Genomic DNA, 23,606 nt, shown 5'->3' with positions numbered 1-23,606 from the left:
GTACCACATAGAAATATGCAATTCATATAACATAGGTTTGACAGAATGAGATCAAAATTCAATTGGTCATGGATAATGTACATACAGAAAATACAACATCGGGAAAAAATAATAATATAGTAGAGGATCTGGGGAAAGGGGATGGGAAGGAGAACTAGGTTAGGAGGGAAAGGGAAAAATAAAAAGTGACATACCGGTTTTATTAAAGGCGTGATGCATTTGGGCCGCTGTCTGTGGAAATTTGTAAACTAAGGGAACACATATAAAAAAAATTTTTTAAAAAAATTTAGAGGTCTAGAACAATGTAAGATGTGTGATGACACTTAGTGTAATCGGTGGCTATGAGGTTAGAGATACCCCGATAGGTGCTATGGGATGAGGAACAATGAAGAGCACATAAAGTGTGAAGGCAGGGGATGAAAAAACGTACCCGTTGCTTGCGGTAGGTACTCAAAGGTAATGGCCTGGTCGGTGCCGTAAGCTGTATAGAGGATGAAGTAAATAATATAATATCTATGGGATATAGGGGCATTAAGTATAGTAGGAGCCAAAAAAGAAAAACATACCCGTAGGAGAAAATGAATAACCAGAGGCAGTAGCCCGGTAGGAAGTTGTATGCTAAGGGAAAGAAAAAGGGCACATTAAATGAAGCCCCAATAAGTATTAAGGATAAGGGGACCAGTGTAGGAAGTGTACCTGTATTGTAAAGGACGCAGGACGCGGTATCCACCGTTTGTCCAGAAGCATGTGGCAGGATAAGGCACCAGGGGGCTTTAAATAGGGGATAGGAGGGGTGAAAGGTTGTAATAGGAGCCAATCATTGGTGGTAGTGGTGTGGGAATGCGCTTTACTAGCTTCTGGGATAGGACCTGAAAACCGTAAATAGCGTCAAATGACGCTATTCAGGTCCTGTAAGGGAAAAACCGGTCACGTGACCGGAAGTGACGTGTGTATGCGTTCCACACAGTGTTCTATGCGTTCCACTGAGCGAGGGGAGCGCTGTAATACTTCTAACAGCGCTGTAGAGCAGAGGAGACCCACTAATAGATGTGTGGTTGCGTTCCACACAGGTACCATGCGTTCCACAGAGCGGTGGGAACGCTATATTACTTGTGACGGCATAGTAGAACAAGGGAAAGCCAGGATAGGAGTCCAGGAAGGATGGGGATCAGGAGGAGGGATGCCATATTAGGATGGGATCTGGAGAAACAGATAATGATAGCATAAGTTATTCAGGCAGAAAACACGGTGTATATCATAAAAACCACAATAGAGTGTAGTCATATCATCACGACCCCCCAAGTAACAAATAAAAGAGGTTCCAACAAATATACCTGTGGTCTTGGTAGTGAATACATGTATATATGCAATCCGTGTTGTGTGGCAAGAATCAGTCAAAGTGGAAGAACTTTATTTTGTTAGGAGGCACACACTCATAAACACACATATACATTTATATATATCCATATGCACATATACACACCCATACTGAGGTGGCTCTAGTCGTTTAGGTAAAGGAGCTGAGATCGTATTCCTTATTTAAGCCCCTTGGGGATAACGACTGTAACTCGTGGATCCAAAAAGCCTCTCTATATTTAAGAAGGCGAATACGGTCACCTCCCCGTCTGGGAGGGGGTACGTGTTCAATCACTTGGAATTTAAGCTGTGCCACTGAATGGCCAGCTGATGCAAAATGTGATGGAACCGGAAGAAGGTTTTTACAACGTATGGTCGATTTGTGTTTTGAGATCCTATCTTTAACACACTGGGTGGTTTCCCCCACGTAAATGAGACCACAAGGACATTTAAGGATGTAAACAACATAGGAGGAGTTGCAGGTAAAGTAGTCCTTAATTTTGTACTGTTTCCCCGAGTGTGGGTGGTAAAACGTGTCGCCTCGGATGATATTGTTGCATTGGTAGCATTGAAGACATGGGAATGTCCCGTTTTTGGGTGTGGACAGAAATCTTTGTCTAGGTTTAGTGATGGGGGTGCCTACGTCGGAATGGACGAGGCGGTCACGGATGTTAGTGGGTCTCTTGTAGCATGGTAAAAATGGAGCTTTGAACTCTTGAACTGTGGGATAGGCTGTTTGGAGTATGTTCCAATGTTGTCGTATTTTCTTGTGTATTATCGAGACTACAGGATGGTAGGTATGGACAAACGGTATACGGTTATTGGTGGAAGGTCTGGGTCTGTTGGTGGGTTCTAGGGCTCGAGATAATGTATCAGGTGGGTAACCTCTGTTGAGGAACTTCTCTTTCATCTCGGTGATCCTGATGTCCCGTGTGGTAGGATTGCTAACAATTCGTTCATCGCGGTGGAATTTGGACTTGGGCACCGAGGTGAAGATGGATTTGGGGTGGAGGCTGGTATAATGTAAGAGGCCGTTTCTGTCTGTGGGTTTAACATAAAGGTCCGATGAGAGGTGTCCTAGATTATCTTTTAAAATGGTAGTGTCGAGGAAGTTTATGGATTCCCTGCTAGAGGAAATGGTGAACCGTAGGCCCTCCCAGGATGAGTTGAGGGTCTCAAAGAATCGTGATAGGGTTTCTATGGGTCCCGCCCAGATGCAAAAAATGTCATCAATATAGCGTTTCCACATCCTGGAATAGGTTTGGAAGAGTGGGTTCGTATATACCACCTCTTCTTCAAACGATGACATGAAGCAGTTTGCATACGGTGGGGCTACATTGGATCCCATGGCGGTACCCTGTTTCTGTAAGTAGAAGGTATCCTGGAAGAGGAAGAAGTTTTTGGACAGGACCAAATGTAAAAGGTCTAGACAGAGGTGACTAATTTCAGGTGGTGTTTGGGACAACTCCAATAGATTTTTGACGCAAATGATACCCTTTTCATGTGGGATCAAGGTATATAAGTTGTTTACATCTAAAGTGACCAGTAGGGAGTCTGGGTGGACCTGTTTGATTTCTCTAATAATGGTAAGAACAGCTCCTGTATCTAGAATAAAGGATGCAGTTTGTTTAACCAGAGGGGTCAGGACTTTCTCCAGAAAAATGGCTAATGGTGAAAGAATAGAATCAGTGGCGGCGACGATGGGACGTCCCGGGGGATTATCCATGTTCTTGTGTATTTTAGGTAGTATATAGAACACTGGAGTAATTGGGAATTTGTTAGTTAAAAACTCACAGGTTTTGATATCTATCGTCCCGTTTAGGGAATGGTGTTTCAATGTTTCGGAAATGGCCCCCCTGATCGTGGAAGTTGGGTCATGTGAGAGCTTCTGATAAACTGAGCTGTCATTCAGTTGTCTCTGGATCTCACCCAGGTAGAAGGATGTGTCCATCACCACTATCGCTCCCCCCTTGTCTGCCGGTTTTATGGTAATTGAGGGGTCGGACTGAAGTGTTTTGAGTGCCTGTCTATCCAAAGAAGATAGATTCTGGTGGTAGTGTAACCGGCCCAGGTCAATGTCCGACCGTAGTTTTAGAAAGGATTGATTAATAAAATCGATAAAGGTCTCTGCTGCGTGATAATGTTGAGGGGGTCGATATGTGCTTTTGTTTCTCAAGCCTAAACTGGTTGCTGTGATGCTGACGGAGTTGTTAGTGGGTATAGTGGTGTCAGTAATAGTTGTCTGGGAGAAATGTGTCTTCAGTCTGATGGACCTAAAGAACCTCTGCAATTCCATTTGTAAGCCAAATGTATTACATTTATATGATGGGCAAAAGGACAGGCCTTTTTGTAATACCATTAGTTCCGCTATACTAAGCGATCGAGAAGAAATGTTCACAACCAATGGGGTCGTACCTGGGAACGTGTGACTCTGGTGAAGTTCCTGTCCCCTCCTGTTGGTGCCGCCTCTCCTCGTCCTCCTCCTCTTCTGTTGTATTTCTTCCGGTAACCTAAAAAATTATGGGTAGAGGTGGAAGGCTGATCCCGTCTGTCCGTCTCCGAGCCAGAGGAGGATAGATCGGTTGAGGAGCGTCCAGGATACCCCGGTCTATGTTTTATGGTAGAAAAGTCGCGCCATTTGTAAACTCGATTTTTCTGGTAGTCCTCCGTATCACGGATAAATTTCAGCCTTTTCCTGTTTTCTGTATCTCGACGATGCTGTTCAAGGTTCTGGTTCACCTTGATCTTTAAGGAGCTTAACTCTTCCGCGGAGGTCGTAGATGTCAGTTGGGATTCAATGTTAGAGATTTGTTCCTTCGATATGACTATTTCCTTCTGTAAAGATTCAATTGTTAGGGTCATCAAATCAAACGAGCATTTGTTCAAAATACGTTCAAACTTTAGACAGTAGTCTTCTTGGTTGCTAAAAAGAGTGGGGCGTAATGGGACCCTAAGTCCCCTTGGAATACGTTGAACTCGAACGTATTCAGAAAGAGTCGCACAGTGTAATTCAAGATTGGTGCAATGGCGTAGTTCCTTCTCCCAATCCCTGCTTCTTGTTTCCCTGGGCGGTATTTTCAGAAAGTCACAAGAAAAATTGGAGTTGGAGATGATACTGGAAGTTTCCTCGGCGTTGTAGAAGAAGGTGTTAGTTGTCATGACACCACAGGGTGCTGGTATATAGAAACCAGATATATAAAAATAGAAACTACCGCACTCCTGGAGTGGTGGTGGTGCCCAGGTAGGGTTACAAGCCCGTATAGATACAGAAAAACAACCTGGCACTCAGAAGACGCATGGGTTCTTTTAGTGATTTTTAATAAAGTAATGTGGTAAATAACAAATAAACAGACGTTTCGGTCACAATAGACCTTCATCGGTGTACTACAAAAGCAAAAAAATATAATAGTGAGTACCACATAGAAATATGCAATTCATATAACATAGGTTTGACAGAATGAGATCAAAATTCAATTGGTCATGGATAATGTACATACAGAAAATACAACATCGGGAAAAAATAATAATATAGTAGAGGATCTGGGGAAAGGGGATGGGAATGAGAACTAGGTTAGGAGGGAAAGGGAAAAATAAAAAGTGACATCCTCTATACAGCTTACGGCACCGACCAGGCCATTACCTTTGAGTACCTACCGCAAGCAACGGGTACGTTTTTTCATCCCCTGCCCTCACACTTTATGTGCTCTTCATTGTTCCTCATCCCATAGCACCTATCGGGGTATCTCTAACCTCATAGCCACCGATTACACTAAGTGTCATCACACATCTTACATTGTTCTAGACCTCTAAATTTTTTTAAAAAAAAATTTTTATATGTGTTCCCTTAGTTTACAAATTTCCACAGACAGCGGCCCAAATGCATCACGCCTTTAATAAAACCGGTATGTCACTTTTTATTTTTCCCTTTCCCTCCTAACCTAGTTCTCCTTCCCATCCCCTTTCCCCAGATCCTCTACTATATTATTATTTTTTCCCGATGTTGTATTTTCTGTATGTACATTATCCATGACCAATTGAATTTTGATCTCATTCTGTCAAACCTATGTTATATGAATTGCATATTTCTATGTGGTACTCACTATTATATTTTTTTGCTTTTGTAGTACACCGATGAAGGTCTAGTGTGACCGAAACGTCTGTTTATTTGTTATTTACTACATTACTTTATTAAAAATCACTAAAAGAACCCATGAGTCTTCTGAGTGCCAGGTTGTTTTTCTGTATCTATACGGGCTTGTAACCCTACCTGGGCACCACCACCACTCCAGGAGTGCGGTAGTTTCTATTTTTATAACTCACAGTGCATGTCAGACCAAATGAGAATCATGAGCTCAAAGGAACTGCTCAAGGAGCTCAGAGACAGAATTGTGGCAAGGCACAGATCTGGCCAAGGTTACAAAAGAATTTCTGCATTATTCAAGGTTCCTAAGAGCACAGTGGCCTCCATAATCCTTAAATGGAAGAAATTTGCGACCACCAGACGTCTTCCTAGACCTGGCCATCCAGCCAAACTGAGCAATCGTGAGAGAGGTAAAGAAGAACCCCAAGTTCACTGTGGCTGAGCTCCAGAGATGCCGTAGGGAGATGTTCTCCCATCTATCACTGCAGCCCTCCACCAGTCAGGCCTTTATGGCAGAGTGGCCCGACGGAAGCCTCTCCTCAGTGCAAGACACATGAAAGCCCGCATAGAGTTTGCTCAAAAACACATGACGGACTCCCAGACTATGAGAAATAAGATTCTCTGGTCTGATGAGACAAAGATAGAACTTTTTGGTGATAATTCTAAGTGGTATGTGTGAAGAAAACCAGGCACTGCTCATCACCTGCCCAATACAATCCCAACAGTGAAACATGGTGGTGGCTGCATCATGCTATGGGGGTGTTTTTCAGCTGGAGGGACAGGGTGACTCTTTGCAATTGAAGGAAACATGAATGCAGCCAAGTACAGAGATATCCTGGATGAAAACCTCTTCCAGAGTGCTTTGGACCTCAGACTTGGCCGAAGGTTCACCTTTCAACAAGATAATGACCTTAAGCACACAGCTAAAATAACAAAGGAGTGTCTTCAGAACAACCCAGCCAGAGCCCTAACCTAAACCCAATTGTGCATCTCTGGAGAGACCTGAAAATGGCTGTCCACCAACGTTCACCATCCAACCTAACGGAACTGGAGAGGATCTGCAAGGAAGAATGGCAGAGGATCACCAAATCCAAGTTTGAAAAACTTATTGCATCATTTCCAAGAACATTCATGGCTGTACTAGCTCAAAAGGGTGCTTCTACAAAATACTGAGCAAAAGGTCTGAATACTTATGACCATATGATATTTCAGTTTTTATTTTTTAATAAATTTGCAAATATTTCTACATTTCTGTTTTTTTTCAGTCAAGATGGGGTGCAGAGTGTACTTTAATGAGAAAAAAAATGAACTTTTTAGAATTTACCAAATGGCTGCAATGAAGCAAAGAGTGAAAAATTTAAAGGGGTCTGAATACTTTCCATACCCACTGTATAAGGCAATGATGGCTGATGGAGCATGGGAAAGCTTCTTTTCTTATGGAGATGCTGATACATTGCTCTTCTGGTCAGATGCTGCCTCACCAGTAGTGATGAGCTAATATGTTCGAAATCCGATCTCCAAACTTAAGTTCAACACAAATCTTTTTTTTTTTTACCTGTAACTTTAAGTGAGGATAGCGCTGCTATCCATTCAGAGCATAGGAAGCATCCAGACTGTCCAGACCCAAAGGTTTCTGCCATTGGCTGATAAAATCACATATCCTCTCTGTATAAAGAGCGGTCATGTTCCCTCAGTGCCATTTTATGCATATCACTGACTGCTGCCAGATGCTCCTGCTGAGTGTGCGCCTGTGTACTGGTACTGAGAGATTTTCGATAGATAGATAGATAGATAGATAGATAGATAGATAGATGGGCGCTTGTGTGGAAGTTAGATAGTGTAGATAAGTCCTGTGCAGTTTACCTGTGAAATCGATGTTGCAGCACATTTGTTTTTCTTGTGCAATTACTGAGACTCTGACAGAAAGAGCAGAGCCCATGGCATAGAACTGTGTTGTGCACCAGTTGTACTGTGCTCCATGCACGAGTATGCCTTCAATCTATTTTTTCACTTGCTAATGTGATAAAGCAAGTCCTTGCAGCCCACCTTTTTTCATTTTGTGGGGTTGAAATTGAGCTGTATGCAGACTTTGCAGAGCTCCTCAGTAAAGAGCACAAAAACCTTTTTTTTCAGTTGCTAATGTGATAGTGCAAGCAATAGCAACCCACTTTGTCATTTTTTGGTGGGTGAAATTCAGTTGCATGCACAGTAAAAAAAAAATATTTTTTCTCTTGCTAGCCAGAGTTTACCAAAGAGTGTTTTGTCTCGCAAACGTGATACACTCTGCTAAAAGCCACCTACTATTTTAGTGGCGTTGAAGTTCAGCTGTTTTCAGAGTGAAAAAATAGATTTTTTTTCTTGCTAGGCAGAGTCCAAAAATATTTTTTGCTGTCGCAAACGTGTTACACTCTGCTATAAGCCACCTAATCTTTTAGTGCTGGTGAAATTCAGCTGTATGCAGAGCTTATGCAGAGTAGAAAAATCTATTTTTTGCTGCTCCTAATGTGATACAGCAGGCTAGATCCGAGTTTGAAATAGCTTGAAAAATATCTCGTATGTTACAAAGGCTTTATTCACACTAAAAAAAAATAATTTTTTCTGTTAGTAACTGTTATGATCTGCAACATAAACTAAGGAAAGATAAGGGAAAGCTGTCCCTACAGTAAGACTAAGATGAATCCCTACGATGTAGCAGGCTGCCTATTCCTAGTGAACAGACCTGCCTTCGTCCTCGGCTAGTCTGAACGGAGACCTATAGAATAAAGGGAGGGGTCCCTAAAAGAACTGGGACAAAAATGGGACACCTCCTAAATAGAAGTTGTTGCAGAGCAAAAAGGACAAACTGACAAAAAGTACTAACGGTCCCAGAGGACCAAGAACTGACAGAGATAGGCACCGAAGCACCTGGCTAGAGAGAGTCAAAACAACACTGAAGTCCAGCAAAGCCAGAAGGGCGAAGCTGGAATATATAGGCAGCTGGTCACGTGACCACAAAACACAAGATAGCAAAAACTAACAGGAGGGTTCTAACAGTAATGTTATACAGCAAGCCATATCTTACCTTGTCATTTAGTGCTGCTTAAATTCAGGTGTGTGCAGAACTGTTGCAGAGGAAAAAAACTAATTGTGTTTTGCTAATAGCATGCTCCTACCACAGTATCTGAGCAACATGAGTGGGAAAAAGAGAGGTTGTGGTGGAAGGGGGAAATAGGCTTGGTCTTCTAGGCAAACGTGGGTAGGTGTTAATGTTAGTGAACCAATACCAACATGCCCTATGTGAAGACAACTGACAAGTTCTGTTAGTGGACAGGCTACTCCACTCCCTTTCTTTGGCAGCCACACAGCGATACGTTTTGTTGATAAGGGCCAGAAAGAGCAGGTGCTCCAGTGAATGGCAAGCGCTGCTTCAAGTGGCCTCTCCTCTTCTTCCTCCACTTCAACATCACATACAGTACAGTCCACAGAGGTGGCACCCCAATTACCCTTGCTTTCCCCCATGTCACAATTGTCCAACTGCCCAACTGACTGTAGTGAACCACAGATGGGTGAGTCTGTAGAACTGTTCACTAGTGATGAGCGAGCATTTTCGCTACTGCTCGGTGCTCGCCTGAGCATCTCACTGCTCGACATACTCGGCGCTCAACGAGTATTTCCCGGGTTGCTCGGCGGGAGTTTGGGTCTCCTCCCTGCATGTTTGGTGCTCTATAGAGCGACAATGAACATGCAGGAATTGCTTGCCACTCACTGTAATGCCGCAGCCATGTTGGTTGTGGCATTACAGTGATTGGCTGGCCGCACAGCGTCATCAGGTCTATATCAGACCTGTCGCCGCCATTCTCTTCACAGTCACTCCAGAATCAGACCACGTAGGGAGAGCTGCTGCTGAGCTAGGCAGAGATTTGCTTGTTTCTAGTTAGTGTCGGTGTACCAAACTATATTAGAGACACATATCCATCTCAACAAACAGTCCTTCTGAGGACTTTTCCATCTGTAGAGATATCAGGCAGGCAGTGTATATAGGCAGGCAAGCAGTGTATATAGCAGACTGCAGTGCATATAGCACAAGAGGCTCCATTCCAGTTCTGTCTGCTGCTGCTGTTATATTTCTAGAAATAGGCCCAGGTCTCAGGGGCCAGGAATAATTTTTTTTTGGATCTTAATCCTTATTATTTGCTTAAAAAGCAATCCAGAGAACACAGTTTTTCTGCGCCGTTTGCTTGCCGGCACAGCAGAATACAGCCAGGTCCTTTCCATATTACAGCGCAAAAAATCCAGCTATTTAAAACTGTGTCTTCTCCGTCACACAGATCACATATACGTTTTCAGAAAATACTGCCATTTCTGGCCTCCATTAAATTTTTTTTTCAGTGTGTCAGCAAAGTTTTTGACACCAGTTTGCTGTTCAAAATAGTTACCTACAGGCCACGTATTTAAAACTCAGTTTTCTCCGTCACACGGATCACATATACGTTTTCAAGAAATAATGCCATTTCTGGCCTCCATTAAATTTTTTTTTCAGTGTGTCAGCAAAGTTTTTGACACCGGTTTGCTGTTCAAAATAGATACCTACAGGCCACGTATTTAAAACTGTGTTTTCTCCATCACACAGATCACATATACATTTTTAGAAAATACTGCCATTTCTGGCCTCGATTAAAAATTTGTTTCAGTGTTTCAGTGAAGCAATTGACACCACATTGCTGTTTAAAATAGTTACCTACAGGCCAGGTATGTAAAACTGTGCTTTCTCCATCACACGGATCACATATATATTTTCAGAAAACACTACCATTTCTGGCCTCCATTAAAAATTTGTTTCAGTGTGTCAGTGAAGCAATTGACACCAGTTTTCTGTTCAAAATAGTTACCTACAGGTCAGGTATTTAAAACTGTGGTTTGTCCGTCACACGGATCACATATACATTCGCTCTAAATTCAGTCATTTGTTGTGAGCGTGGAAGATATTGTCCACCATTTAAAATGGGCAAGGCACGTGGCAAAGGACAGGGAACTGGACATGATGGTAATGATGGTGCAAGCAGAGGCCGAGTTTAGGTGAAATTGTGCCACAACAAACACCCACATCTTCTCGCTCGACCTTCCTGTCCCAATTAATAGGGGAACGCAGAACAACACTATTGAAAACAGAGCAGTGTCAAAAGGTTATTGGTTGGATAGCAGATAATGCTTGCAGTCACTTAGCCACCACCACCACCACCTTGTCTTCCACACGGTCAAGTCTCAGTAGCTGTGAGTCTGGACCGCATATTCCTCACCCTGAACCTCCTTCCTCCCACCATACCGAGAGACAGCTGATCCCACACTTGGACACTCCGAAGAGCTGTTCACTTTTCCATTTATAGATTCAGGCCTCTCGCCCGGTCCACTTGAAGCGGGGCAAGAGGAGATCGCATGTAGCGATGCCCAAATATTTGAGCAGCCACGGTCACACGTAGGCGACGGTGGGAAAGTGTCACAAGAGGTGGACGATGATGAGACAGAATTGCCAGAAAGTCATGAGGAGGACCAGAGTGCGGAAGTGGAAGACGAAGAGGTGGATGATATAGTAACTGACCCCAACTGGCAGGAGAACATGCAGAGAGAGGACAGCAGCACACAGGAGGAGGGAAGCAGAGCACCCCAACAGGCAGGAAGAAGCAGTGTGGTGGCCGCAGAAAGACGGCAGGCAACCGTTCCCCGTAACACCAACTCAAAGGAAGTTGCCAGTACAACTGTTAGGTTTTCCCGAGTCTGGTTGTTTTTTAAAGACTCTGCCGATAACCCCAAAAAGGCCATTTGCACCACCTGCCAGGACAGCATCAGCAGGGGTGGCAAAACGACCAGCCTGACCACCACCAGCATGATCAGGCACATGGCAAGCAAAGCACCCGACTTTGTGGGCCGAACCCCAGGGCTCAGGAACAGTGTCTGCAGGTGGCACCATTGCTTCTTTCGCTGTTGTGCATGCAAGTCAATCCCCTGTCCATGGCGCATACAAAGATACCTCCTGCCCTGCACCTGTCGTTGCACACTGTCAATAGCAGCATCAGGAAGCACGTCCACGTCCTTGTCCCAGCACAGTGTTCAGTTGTCCATACCCCAGTCCTTGGAAAGCAAATGCAAATACGCAGCCAACGCCCCACAGGCCACAGTACTAAATTCCCACATTTCACGAGTGCTTGCGCTCAAAAATTTGCCTTTTAGGCTCGTGGAGACGGAAGCATTATGCAACCTGAGGGCGGTGGTCATCCCTCGGTACTCGGGCCCCAGCCACCACTATTTCTCCCGGTGTGCCGTCACTGCATTACACAAGCGCATGTCCCAAAATATTATCCGTGCCCTCAACAACGCAGTTACCGGGAAAGTCAACCTAACCACGGACACGTGGACAAGTGCTTGTGGGCAGGGACGGTACATCTCACTGACGGCACACTGGGTTAACATAGTGGAAGCTGGGACCCAGTCAGTCCTTGGGACGGAACACGCCCTCCCGACGCCGAGGATTGCGCGGCAAAGGGCAATCAGGGTTGCCAAGACAGTCTACAGCTCCTGCACCTCATCCTCCTCAGCTTCCTCCTCTACTTCAGCCTCCATCTCCGAAATGACCACATCAGTCACAAGCTGGAAGCACTGCAGCACTGCCTCGATCAAGCGGCAACAGGCTGTGCTGAAGCTAATATGCTTAGGTGACAAACCGCACAATGCTGAAGAGTTGTGGACAGCTATGAAAGAGCAGGCAGATCTGTGCCTCACACCGCTGAACCTACAGCCAGGCATGGTCGTGTGTGACAATGGCCGGAACCTGGTGGCGGTTCTGAGGCGAGGCGAGCTCACACATGTACCATGCCTGGGCCATGTGCTTAACCTCGTGGTTCAGCGGTTTCTCAAATCCTACCCTGAGCTGCCGGATCTGCTTGTTAAAGTACGCCGCCTGTGTGCCCATTTTAGAAAGTCACCTACAGCTTCCGCCGCCCTTGCCGTGTTTCAGCAGCATTTGCACCTTCCGGCTCACAAACTGGTATGTGATGTCCCCACGCGTTGGAACTCTACACTGAAGATGTTGGGAAGGATTTGTGAGCAGAAGAGGGTAGTTGTTGAGTACTAGCATCAACAAGGCCGTCGGTATTTAGTTCAGACTCCACACAGACCTCAGGAGTGGACATGGATGTCAGACATATGTACCATCCTCCAAAACTTTGAGGACTCCACCAAGATGGTGAGCGGCGATGATGCTATAATTAGCATCACCATCCTGTTTCTCTGTCTTCTGAAACACTCTCTACTCACAATCAAAGAGAATGCATTGCAGGCAGAGCACGATGAGATGGAGCAAGGAAACATACAGGGTGATTACACACAGCCCAACCTCATCTCATCCCAACGTGGATTGGGTGACAATGAGGAAGAGGAGGAGGAGGAAGAACAGGAGCTAGTTTCATGCGCTTTAGACGGTACTAACGGCACAACTGTCATACCGTCTGTTCAGCGTGGATGGACAGAGGACAGAGAGGAGGAGAATGAAGAGGAGAGCATGGTCAGTCATCCTCTTGGTGAGGACATGGAAGTCTTGCCTGTTAGCAGTCTGGCACACGTGGCTGAGTTTATGTTACGCTGCCTTTCCCATGACCGTCGCGTTCTCAAAATTTTGGGTGACAGTCATTACTGATTGGTGACACTTCTAGACCAACACTACAAGGAGAATTTTATATCTCTTATTCCTGAGGCGGACAGGTCTACAAAAATTGGGCAGTACCAGAAAGCCCTTGTTGCGGAACTATTAAAAAAATTCCCATCTGAAAACGCTGGTGGCAGAGGTCACAGTTCGTTGGACAACCAATGAGTACAAGCGAGAGAGACACAACTTCAATCCAGCAGAGGCAGGGGAACACCGTCAAAGTTCTGGGACAGTTTTCTCAGACCCACTCATCGCACAGACCTTGAGGTGCGGGGTACTCTCACAAGGAGTGCAAAGTTCGGGAAGATGCTGAGAGACTACCTTGCTGACCGTACCAGCATCCTCCGTGATTCCTCTGTGCCATATAATTATTGGGTATCCAAGCTGGATACGTGGAATGAACTGGCTCTCTATGCCTTGGAGGTCCTGGGCAGCCCTGCCGCTAGCGTTTTATCAGAGCGGGTTTTTATTGCCGCTGGTGGAATTATAACTGATAAGCGCATCCGCCTGTCAACTGAAAATGCTGACAGGCTGACTCTTATAAAAATGAACAAGGGCTGGATTGGGCCAGACTTCTCAACACCACCGAATGATAGCAGCGTAACATAAACTCAAATCCAGTGTCTTTTTTTGGGAGGTGTATTCCCATGTGCACCTCTTCACAATCACACATGGGTATATGCTTCCTGATTTGGGCTATTTGCTCTTGTCCTCCTCCTTCTCCTCATCATCATCCCATCATCATCCTTCACCACCATATCACCAGGGTGACCGTGGTCCGTGATGCAACACTCACATAATTTTTTTAAAGTGGGTTTATGATACTCCATAAAAAAATATATATATACAGTATGTTCTTGTACAGTGGTGGCCAAAAGTATTGGCACCCCTGCAATTCTGTCAGATAATACTCAGTTTCTTCCTGACAATGATTGCAATCACAAATTCTTTGGTATTATTATCTTCATTTAATTTGTCTTCAAAGAAAAAACACAAAAAGAATTGTCCTAAAGCCAAATTGGATATAATTCCACACCAAACCTAAAAAGGAGGCGGACAAAAGTATTGGCACTGTTTGAAAAATCATTTGATGCTTCTCTAATTCGTGTAATTAACAGCACCTGTAACTTACCTGTGGCACCTAACAGGTGTTGGCAATAACTAAATCACACTTGCAGCCAGTTAACATGGATTAAAATTGACTCAACCTCTGTCCTGTGTCCTTGTGTGTACCACATTGAGCATGGAGAAAAGAAAGAAGACCAAATAACTGTCTGAGGACTTGAGAAATCAAATTGTGAGGAAGCATGAGCAATCTCAAGGCTACAAGTCCATCTCCAAAGACTTGAATGTTCCTGTGTCTTCCGTGCGCAGTGTCATCAAGAAGTTTAAAGCCCATGGCACTGTGGCTAACCTCCCTAGATGTGGACGGAAAAGAAAAATTGACGAGAGATTTCAACGCAAGATTGTGCGGATGGTGGATAAAGAACCTCGACTAACATCCAAGCAAGTTCAAGCTGCCCTGCAGTGTCAACCTGTACTATCCATCAGTGTCTGAATGAAAAGGGACTGTATGGTAGGATACCAAGGAAGACCCCACTTCTTACCCCGAGACATAAAAAAGCCAGGCTGGAGTTTGCCAAAACTTACCCGAGAAAGCCTAAAACGTTTTGGAAGAATGTTCTCTGGTTAGATGAGACAAAAGTAGAGCTTTTTGGGAAAAAGCATCAACATAGAGTGTACAGGAAAAAAAAAAGAGGCATTCAACGAAAAGAACACGTTCCCTACAGTCAAACATGGCGGAGGTTCCCTGATGTTTTGGGGTTGCTTTGCTGCCTCTGGCACTGGACTGCTTGACCGTGTGCATGGCATTATGAAGTCTGAAGACTACCAACAAATTTTGCAGCATAATGTAGGGCCCAGTGTGAGAAAGCTGGGTCTCCCTCAGAGGTCATGGGTCTTCCAGCAGGACAATGACCCAAAACACACTTCCAAAAGCACTATAAAATGGTTTGAGAGAAAGCACTGGAGACTTCTAAGGTGGCCAGCAATGAGTCCAGACCTGAATCCCATAGAACACCTGTGGAGAGATCTCAAAATGGCAGTTTGGAAAAGGCACCCTCCAATTATCAGGGACCTGGAGCAGTTTGCCAAAGAAGAATGCTCTACAATTCCAGCAGAGCATTGTAAGAAACTCATTGATGGTTACCGGAAGCGGTTGTTCGCAGTTATTTTGGCTAAAGGTTGTGCAACCAAGTATTAGGCTGAGGGTGCCAATACTTTTGTCTGCCCATTTTTTGAGTTTTGTGTGAAATGATCAATGATTTGATTTTTGCTTCATTTCTCTTTTGTGTTTTTTCCTTGCAAGCAAATTAAATGAAGATAATAATACCAAAGAATTTGTGATTGCAATCATTTTCAGGAAGAAACTGAGTATTATCTGACAGAATTGCAGGGGTGCCAATACTTTTGGCCAGCACTGTATACCCCCCAGGGGTAAATGCTTGTCAGCCCATACACTTAGTGTATGGGCATTACAAGTATAGGAGACTTGATCCTTTCCAATTGAAACATTTTTGTATGAGGCCCTCTAAGTCTCTTCCAAGGGGCATTGGAGTGCCTCCCAATTTTTGGCAGCCCTTGCATTCATTGCATAGGCCAATACTATAGGAGACCCTCTCCTTTCTAATGAGAATTTGTCATTACTGTGGCCCTGCTCTATGTGTCTTTAAATTCTTGGTGGGGTTTTTCTTAAATTTGGTCAGCCGTTGAGCTCACTGCATACCCTATAACTGTATAGCAGACCCTCTCCTTTCTAATGGGAACATGTCGTTCTTGTTACTGTGGCCCTGCTTTATGTGTCTTTAAATTCTTAGTGGGGTTTTTCCTAAATTTCATCAGCCGTTGGACTCACTGCCTACCCTATAACTGTATAGCAGACTCTCCCCTTTCTAATGGGAATTTGTCGTTACTGTGGCCCTGCTCTATGTGTCTTTAAATTCTTAGTGGGGTTTTTCCTAAAATTGGTTAGCCTTTGGACTCACTGCATACCCTATAACTGTATAGCAGACCCTCTCCTTTCTAATGGGAACATGTCATACTTGTTACTGTGGCCCTGCTCTATGTGTCTTTAAATTCTTAGTGGAGTTTTTCCTAAAATTGGTCAGCCCTTGGACTCACTGCATACCCTATAACTGTATAGCAGACTCTCTCCTTTCTAATGGGAATTTGTCATTACTGGGGCCCTGCTCTATGGGTCTTTAAATTCTTAGTCGGGTTTTTCCTAAATTTGGTCAGCCGTTGGACTCACTGCATACCCTATAACTGTATAGCAGACTCTCTCCTTTCTAATGGGAATTTGTTGTTACTGTGGCCCTGCTCTATGTGTCTTTAAATTCTTAGCGGGGTTTTTCCCAAATTTTGGCAGCCCTTGTAGTCACAGCATGAGCATTACCACTATAGGAGACACGCTCCATTATAATGGGAACTTTTTTTACTGAGACCCTCCTCTATGTCTCTTCAAAGAGGTATTGGGTTGTGTCCAAATTTTTGGCAGCCCTTGCAGTCACTGCATACACAATAACAGTATGGGAGACCCACTTGTTAATAATAGGAACAACAAAGCATAGTCGGCTGATGGCTCTCTAACAATAGCGAGGGCTGACTGCTGGCCTTTTAAGAATAGTAAGGGTCATCTGATGGCCGTATGAAAATAGGCTTTATGACTTTCAGAGTTCCTCCATCATAAATAAAACAGGATAAGTCTGATGATGTGTCACACACCACATTGCCAGATAAGGTTGTAAAATGTTAAAATGACATTTCCCGGTGAATGCATTTGGCTTAAAAAATAACGTAAAAAAACAAAACAATAGGATCTTTCTTTAGTGTAATAAACTGCATCACCAATTTAACCTCAATGTAATCACATAGTTCAGCTCCTGCACCTCCTCCTCTATCTCCGAAATGGCCACATCAGTCACAAGCTGACAGCTCTGAAGCACTGCCTTGGCCAAGCGGCAACAGGCTGTGCTAAAGATAACATGCTTAATGCTTAGGTGACAAACTGCCCAGTGCTGCAGAGTTGTTGAAAGCTGTAACACAGCAGTCTGATCTGTGGCTCTCACTGCTGAACATACAGCCAGGCATGGTCGTGTGTGACAATGGGCGGAACCTGGTGACGGTGAAATGACAGCCGGAGTAGATACGGTTTCCCTCTATGCCAGTCCTTTCACCAAGCTAAAAAATATGGCTGTGGTGAAATACAACTCCCACTGAAAAGCTGTTTCAGATTGAAAAACATTGTGCCCACCAGAGGATTTGATTTTGAGGGTTCACCTTTCTCCCCCGCTCAAGAGCCCAATAGCAGCTGCAACGTTAGCGATATCATGAACTCTCCTGATGTAGAAGCCAGGGCACACCAGAGGATTATCTGGTCCCGTCCAACCCTGCCGAGAAGCAGCCCTGGCTAATAAAAGTGTAGGGGAAGGTTCCCGGACACTCTATGGCTGCTTTTTTAATGTGGATCGGACATGCTTATGCATGTTATTTCTCAAACCGCATTGCAGATCAGACCATTGCCCAACTCTGTAGTCGTGAAATTACATGCGCAAAGAAAGATGTTTGTGTGTCAAAGCACCACCGACAAGTGCGAGTTGATGTTGGATGGGCTGCCATTGCTTCTGCAACAATCTGCATTAGAGGACTTCCTGGGAGAAATGACACCCAGAGTAGATATGCCAGTCCTTTCACCGAGCTAAATACAACTCAGCAAAAAAAGCTATGGACTGGCTCCGTACTGTTCCAGGCCACATTCACCTGTCCACGTGTTTGTGGTTAGGCGGTATTTCCCAGTAAGTGCACTGGGGAGGGCACGGGTAATGTTGTGGGACCCATGCTTGTGGAAGGCAGAGACGATACTGGGAGAAATAGTGGCGGCTGGGGACCAAGTATGGACACCTGGCCGCCGCCGGCATGAGGTTATGAAAAGCTTCTGCCTCCACGAGCCTAAAAGGCCACATTTCAAGTGAAAGCAGCTTTAGAGGACTTCCTGGGAGAAATGACAGCTGGGTAGATATGGTTTCCCAAGTCCTTTCACCAAGCTAAAGAATATGGCTGTGGTAAAATACAACTCAGCAAAAAAAGCTGTGGACTGGCTCAGTACTGTCCCTGGCCACATTCACCTGTCCATGTGTTTGTGGTTGGGCGGTCCTTCCCAGTAAGTGCGCTGGGGGGGGGGCGGCACGGGTAATGTTGTGGGACCTGTGCTTGTGGAAGGCAGAGATGATACTGGGAAAAATAGTGGCGGCTGGGGACCGAGTATGGATACCCGGTCGCCGCCGCCATAAGATTGTGGACAGCTTCCGCCTCCATGAGCCTAAAAGGCCACATTTCAAGTGCAAGCAGCTGTCAAAAGTTAGGCAGTATAGTATTGCAGCCTGTGGGAGGATGGGTGGCTAGGTGCATACTTGCGCTTGCATTCCAAGGAATGGGGTAGGGACAACTGAACGCTGCACTGGGACAAGGACGTGAACGGTGATTGTTGCAAGTCTGCAATGACAGGTGCATGGCGGGAGGCATCTTCGCATGCGCCAAGGATCACTTTTGATGGGCACTCTTTTAGGGAGTGACCTGGGAGTCAGAAATGCTTCCAGAGGTCTTCCCCATGCTGATCCCATGTCTTTTCAGCACTGTATGCATGTGTCTGATGATGTGTCACACACCACATGGCCAGATAAGGTTGTAAAATGTTAAAATGACATTTCCCATTGAATGCATTTGTCTTGGTTGAAAGCAATGCAAAAGTGAAAAAACGCATCAAAAACGCTACGTGTGAACATAGTCCAAGGTGTGGAGGAGTAATTTTGGTTTTGGTTATTTATTTTGCCTTACATACAAGTCATTACCCTGGAAAGGATGTTCCTTAACATATTTCCCAGGAAAATCCATTTTGGTTAGTTTTTGTATGTTTTATTGTGAGTCCGTAAAAGTGGCGTAATACTCTGACACCGTTGTTGACAGCAGTGACCTGGGAGTCTGAAATGGTTCCAGGGGTCTTCCCCATGCTGTTCCCATGTCATTTGAGCACTGTTCCTGTCGATTTGGGCAATTTTTAGGCCCTCTGCAGACCGCCGGGGGGAGCCGCATGAAAAATACTCGAGTTTCCCATAGACTTACATTGGGCTCGTTGCTCAGGTCGAGCACCTGAGTATTCCAATTTGCTCGACCCGAGCAACGAGTACCCAAGCATTTTAGTGCACGCTCATCACTACTGTTCACCCATCCTATACCATGTGCATCAGAAGTGTACTCCAAACATTCACAGAGTGAAGAAGAGGAGGAAAGGATCTGTACCGATGCCTAAAATTATTTTTAGTTTGGATTCGGGGCAGGACAGAGTAGGGTCCGAGAAGGTTCCTGATCCTTGTCACCAGACATTAACCACCGGGGAGGGCGGTGATCCTAATGATACTGAGATACCTGAGGCTCATGTGGACTGTGCTGTGCTGTCAGGGCAACAAGAGGAGAAGGGTCACACTGAGGGCGAGGAATGGGATTACACATTGGATGATGACGAGGTTGAAGATCCTACTTGGTGTGAACCCAGAGTCATGCAGCCAAGTAGCTCATTAAAGGAGGTGGAGGAGGAAGATGAGGAGGTTACCATTCGCACTATGGTGCAAACATGGAGTGATGAAAGCAAGAGAAGCACTGCATCCTTAGTCACAACTGTGGCTGTGGCCAGCAGCGGTCACGGGTCTGCAGCTCACAGGGGTGGTAATGGTTGCCTAGGCTGGGCCTTTTTTGAGATCGCAAAGGATGAGCCAACTCACATTATCTGCACACTTTGCAAGAAAAAACTCAGTAGAGGGAAATAGTGCAATAATTTGACTACTACATGCATAAACCTTCACATGCGCACACAACATAAGTTATGCTGAGAACCTCATTGTGCTAAAATGAGGACCAGCGGTCTTCAACAACCATCAGCAGCCCCATCAACCACATCTGCTGCTTCTTCCGCCTCCTCTGTTACCGTGCCAGGTATTATCATGCATATCTCCCACTGCAGAACCTCTGGTTCTCTACCCGCTCCAGTCAGGCTGAGTGAGAGCCCGTCAGCTGTAACGGAAGCGGACATGGCTGCTGTGTTTGTTTTACCAAGCACACTGCATGCTTCTCAATCCGCCTGCATCTCACTCACAGTACAGCAGTTTGTCCGGTTCACCGTACTCCGCCCTCTCTCAGCACAGCAGCCAGCCCTCGGTCCCGTAGTTGTGGTCACATAAAAGATTGTTTCCTCCTACACATGACAAAGCTAAGAGGTTGAACTTCACCATCTCCAATCTTTTGGCCACGAAATGATGGTTTCAGGCCCTAAATTTTTGAACTGTGAATACTCCTGTATGGCTGCTTTTTTTTTACTGAGGAGGAAACCAAAGAACCTAGGGGAAACCCCTGCAAACAAAGGAACAACATAAAAACTACTTGCAGATGTTGTCCTTGGTGGGATTTAGGACTCCTGTGCTGCAAGGCTGCAGTGCTACCACTTAGCCGCCCTGCTGCTCTCTCTGTTCTCCTGGCTCTGATATCTAACATGCTGGAGAAACTTGCACCTACTGCCACTCAGTGTCTTCAGCTTCTTTGTGAGAAACTAATGTTTGGGCAGCCACTCATTCTACCAAGTAAAATTCCTGAGAAGGAAATTGTGGATGACTTTGCTTTTGGCACTGTATACACTGCTAATACCATGGCATCTTGCCATAATTTACTGGAAATATTCCAGGCTGATTGGAGACGAGCTCATTCCTGTCTACCTTGTGAATATTGTGGTGAAGCTTGCAAGGTGTCACAGGTTTACCATGACAGAGAGGAGCCAGAAGACTGGAGCGTCTGCTTCCTCCCACTCCTACAGTTATTAGAAGCCTTTCGTATTCATATTAATCGGTGCAGGGGTTAATCTGCTCAGTTGTGAGCTCCTGGAAGCTTAACGTGATTTAGGCTCTCAGCAGATTTTTCCCATGCATCTCACCTACTGTGAAAGACTGCAACCCAATACATCAGACTGTCGCCTACCGTGAAAACCTTGAAAAGGAAGCTGAAGACCCACTTCTTGTGACTCCAATCTACAGTAACCCTTGCTCCAGCTTACCGCTGCAGACTAGCTGTACCCTGACCTATTGTATCCTCACCTATTTCTTGTAGATTGTTTGTGTGCCCTCGCAGGCAGGGTCCTCTATCCTCTTGTACCAGTCGGTAACACCTTTTCACATGTAAAGTGCCACAGAATAAATGTCTCTGTAATAATAATAGTAATTATAGTGCTTGTACTCTGGGTCAATTGATGGCACTTTCCTGGTATCTACCCCTAATTTGATGTGTTTTGGAAGCTTTTGGGCCTGTTTGAAGGTTTGTATATGAATTTTTTTTGCCCCCTATTGAATACTATGGCATTCGGAAATGTTCGACAAATATTCAATGAATTAATCGGCGAATATTGCAAATTCGGCGATCGTAATCGGAACCGAATATTGAAACATTCGCTCATCTCTACTCACCAGCATCTCCATCAGCAGTCATTTTATATCTAACAAGACATGACTATGTAGTGAAAGAGGGCGCTGTGACTGACAAAAATAACAAGAATACGTTATGTAAGGGACAGCACAGTACATAACAGCAGAGGAAGCTATACAGGTGCTTCTCACTAAATTAGAATATCATCAAAAAGTTAATTTATTTCAGTTCTTCAATACAAAAAGTAAAACTCATAAGTTATATAGAGCCAATGAAAACACAAAAGTCATTAACTCACTAAATTAAAATAATTAACAAAAAACACCTGAAAAGGCTTCCTAAGCATTTAAAAAGGTCCCTTAGTCTGTTTCAGAAGGCTCCACAATCATGGGGAAGACTGCCGACTTTGCACATGTCCAGAACTCATATATTATATATAGTCATTACAAACAGAGTGTATTGCCAAGTTTTTAGCAATAAGGTTCGGATTCGGCTTTAAAGAAGGCAACCACTTGTAATATAACGCAATTTTATTTAATAGTTAATTTGAAAGATAAAATACAGAATCAAAGGAATAGTATGATATTATGATATTGCGTACACTTTTGTAGATTATAGGTTACTAAGGTTAAATACTTATAAAGGTTACATACTTACTATTAGATAGAAGAAGAAAAAGATTTTCCTAGTAGCATGTACATCATATGTCCGGAAACTTCAGCTGGAGAAGCGTTCAGCGATGGGCAGAGAATGCTTCCTAGGTCCTACACTGTGAAGGACGTCCTCTTCACAGGTCCTCAATGCTTCTGCCATAACTGAATTCTTCAACTGCTTTATACATTTTAGAAAAAGGCTTACCCAACCTAATATTACGTAAGCATGAAAGTTCATAGGTTGTTGTCCAACATTCCAATCCCGAGACAGTGGCCAGCTATCACAGATAAGCAATACCGGACAAGACCTGTTCACGGACCATTCTACTTCTGTCATAATGTTTACATATGATAAGAGTAAATCCTACACCGGGTTATAAATCAGAACAAGGTTTTCTTCCCAGACAGTATATTGTGTTAAGAAGCTATGTATCAGTGAGATACATTCACAAATAAAGTATACCTTAACACAGAATATATAATCAGAATATTAATTAAAGGTTGGATACATCATAATGGGTTTCAGATAGCCACTTATATTTTTGGTGCTACAATAAGTGTCTCCATCTTAAGCGATATGCCTGTAGCCTTATGTACAATATTGTGCAATCGCCTGTCTCAGGTTCTAGCAAACACAGCGTATACAAAGTCTAATTCCCTTCAGTAATAAAGATTAAACCTCAGACTGTTAGCAAACTTAAACTAAAGCTATGTTTTAGTATGTCTGGACTAATGATCCATAGTCTACTGAGGTAGGATACCTACAAAAGCTGACATGTCTGGTTCTTATTTTATTTCAATATGGATTTGAAATATAAAATAGCCATTTTTCATGTTCATATTACACAGAGTGATCTATTTCAAGTGTTTATTTCTGTTAATGTTGATGATAATGGCTTAGAGCCAATGAAAACACAAAAGTCATTATCTCACTAAATTAGAATAATTAACAAAAAACACCTACAAAGGCTTCCTAAGAGTTTAAAAATGTCACTTAGTCTGTTACAGTAGGCTCCAAAATCGTGGGGAAGACTGCTGACTTGACAGATGTCCAGAAGGCAATCATTGACACACTACACAAGGAGGGTTAGCCACAAAAGGTAATTGCTAAAGAAGCTGGCTGTTCACAGAGTGTTGTATCTAAGCATATTAATGGAAAGTTGAGTGGAAGGAAAAAGTGTGGTAGGAAAAGGTGCACAAGCAACTGGGATAATCGCAGCCTTGAAAGGATTGTTACGAAAAGGCAATTCAAAAATTTGGGGGA

The 23,606-nt window shown here is 44.2% G+C and overlaps 1 long non-coding RNA gene across 1 annotated transcript in view; it reads right to left on the bottom strand.

The window, feature by feature from the left end:
- LOC141258169 (uncharacterized) overlaps positions 1–22,513 on the bottom strand; it is a 146,107-nt gene extending 123,594 nt beyond the window's left edge. The window contains exon 1 of the long non-coding RNA XR_012318220.1: positions 22,347–22,513. This is a non-coding gene — a long non-coding RNA (uncharacterized lncRNA). The remainder of the gene's footprint in view (positions 1–22,346) is intronic.
- Positions 22,514–23,606: the final 1,093 nt, after the last annotated feature.

The sequence above is a fragment of the Phyllobates terribilis genome, unplaced genomic scaffold (assembly GCF_046119375.1).
Source record: "Phyllobates terribilis strain yellow unplaced genomic scaffold, ASM4611937v1 Scaffold_3__8_contigs__length_932513732, whole genome shotgun sequence".
NCBI lineage: Eukaryota > Metazoa > Chordata > Amphibia > Anura > Dendrobatidae > Phyllobates > Phyllobates terribilis.
This window is presented reverse-complemented; position numbering and strand designations above follow the sequence as displayed.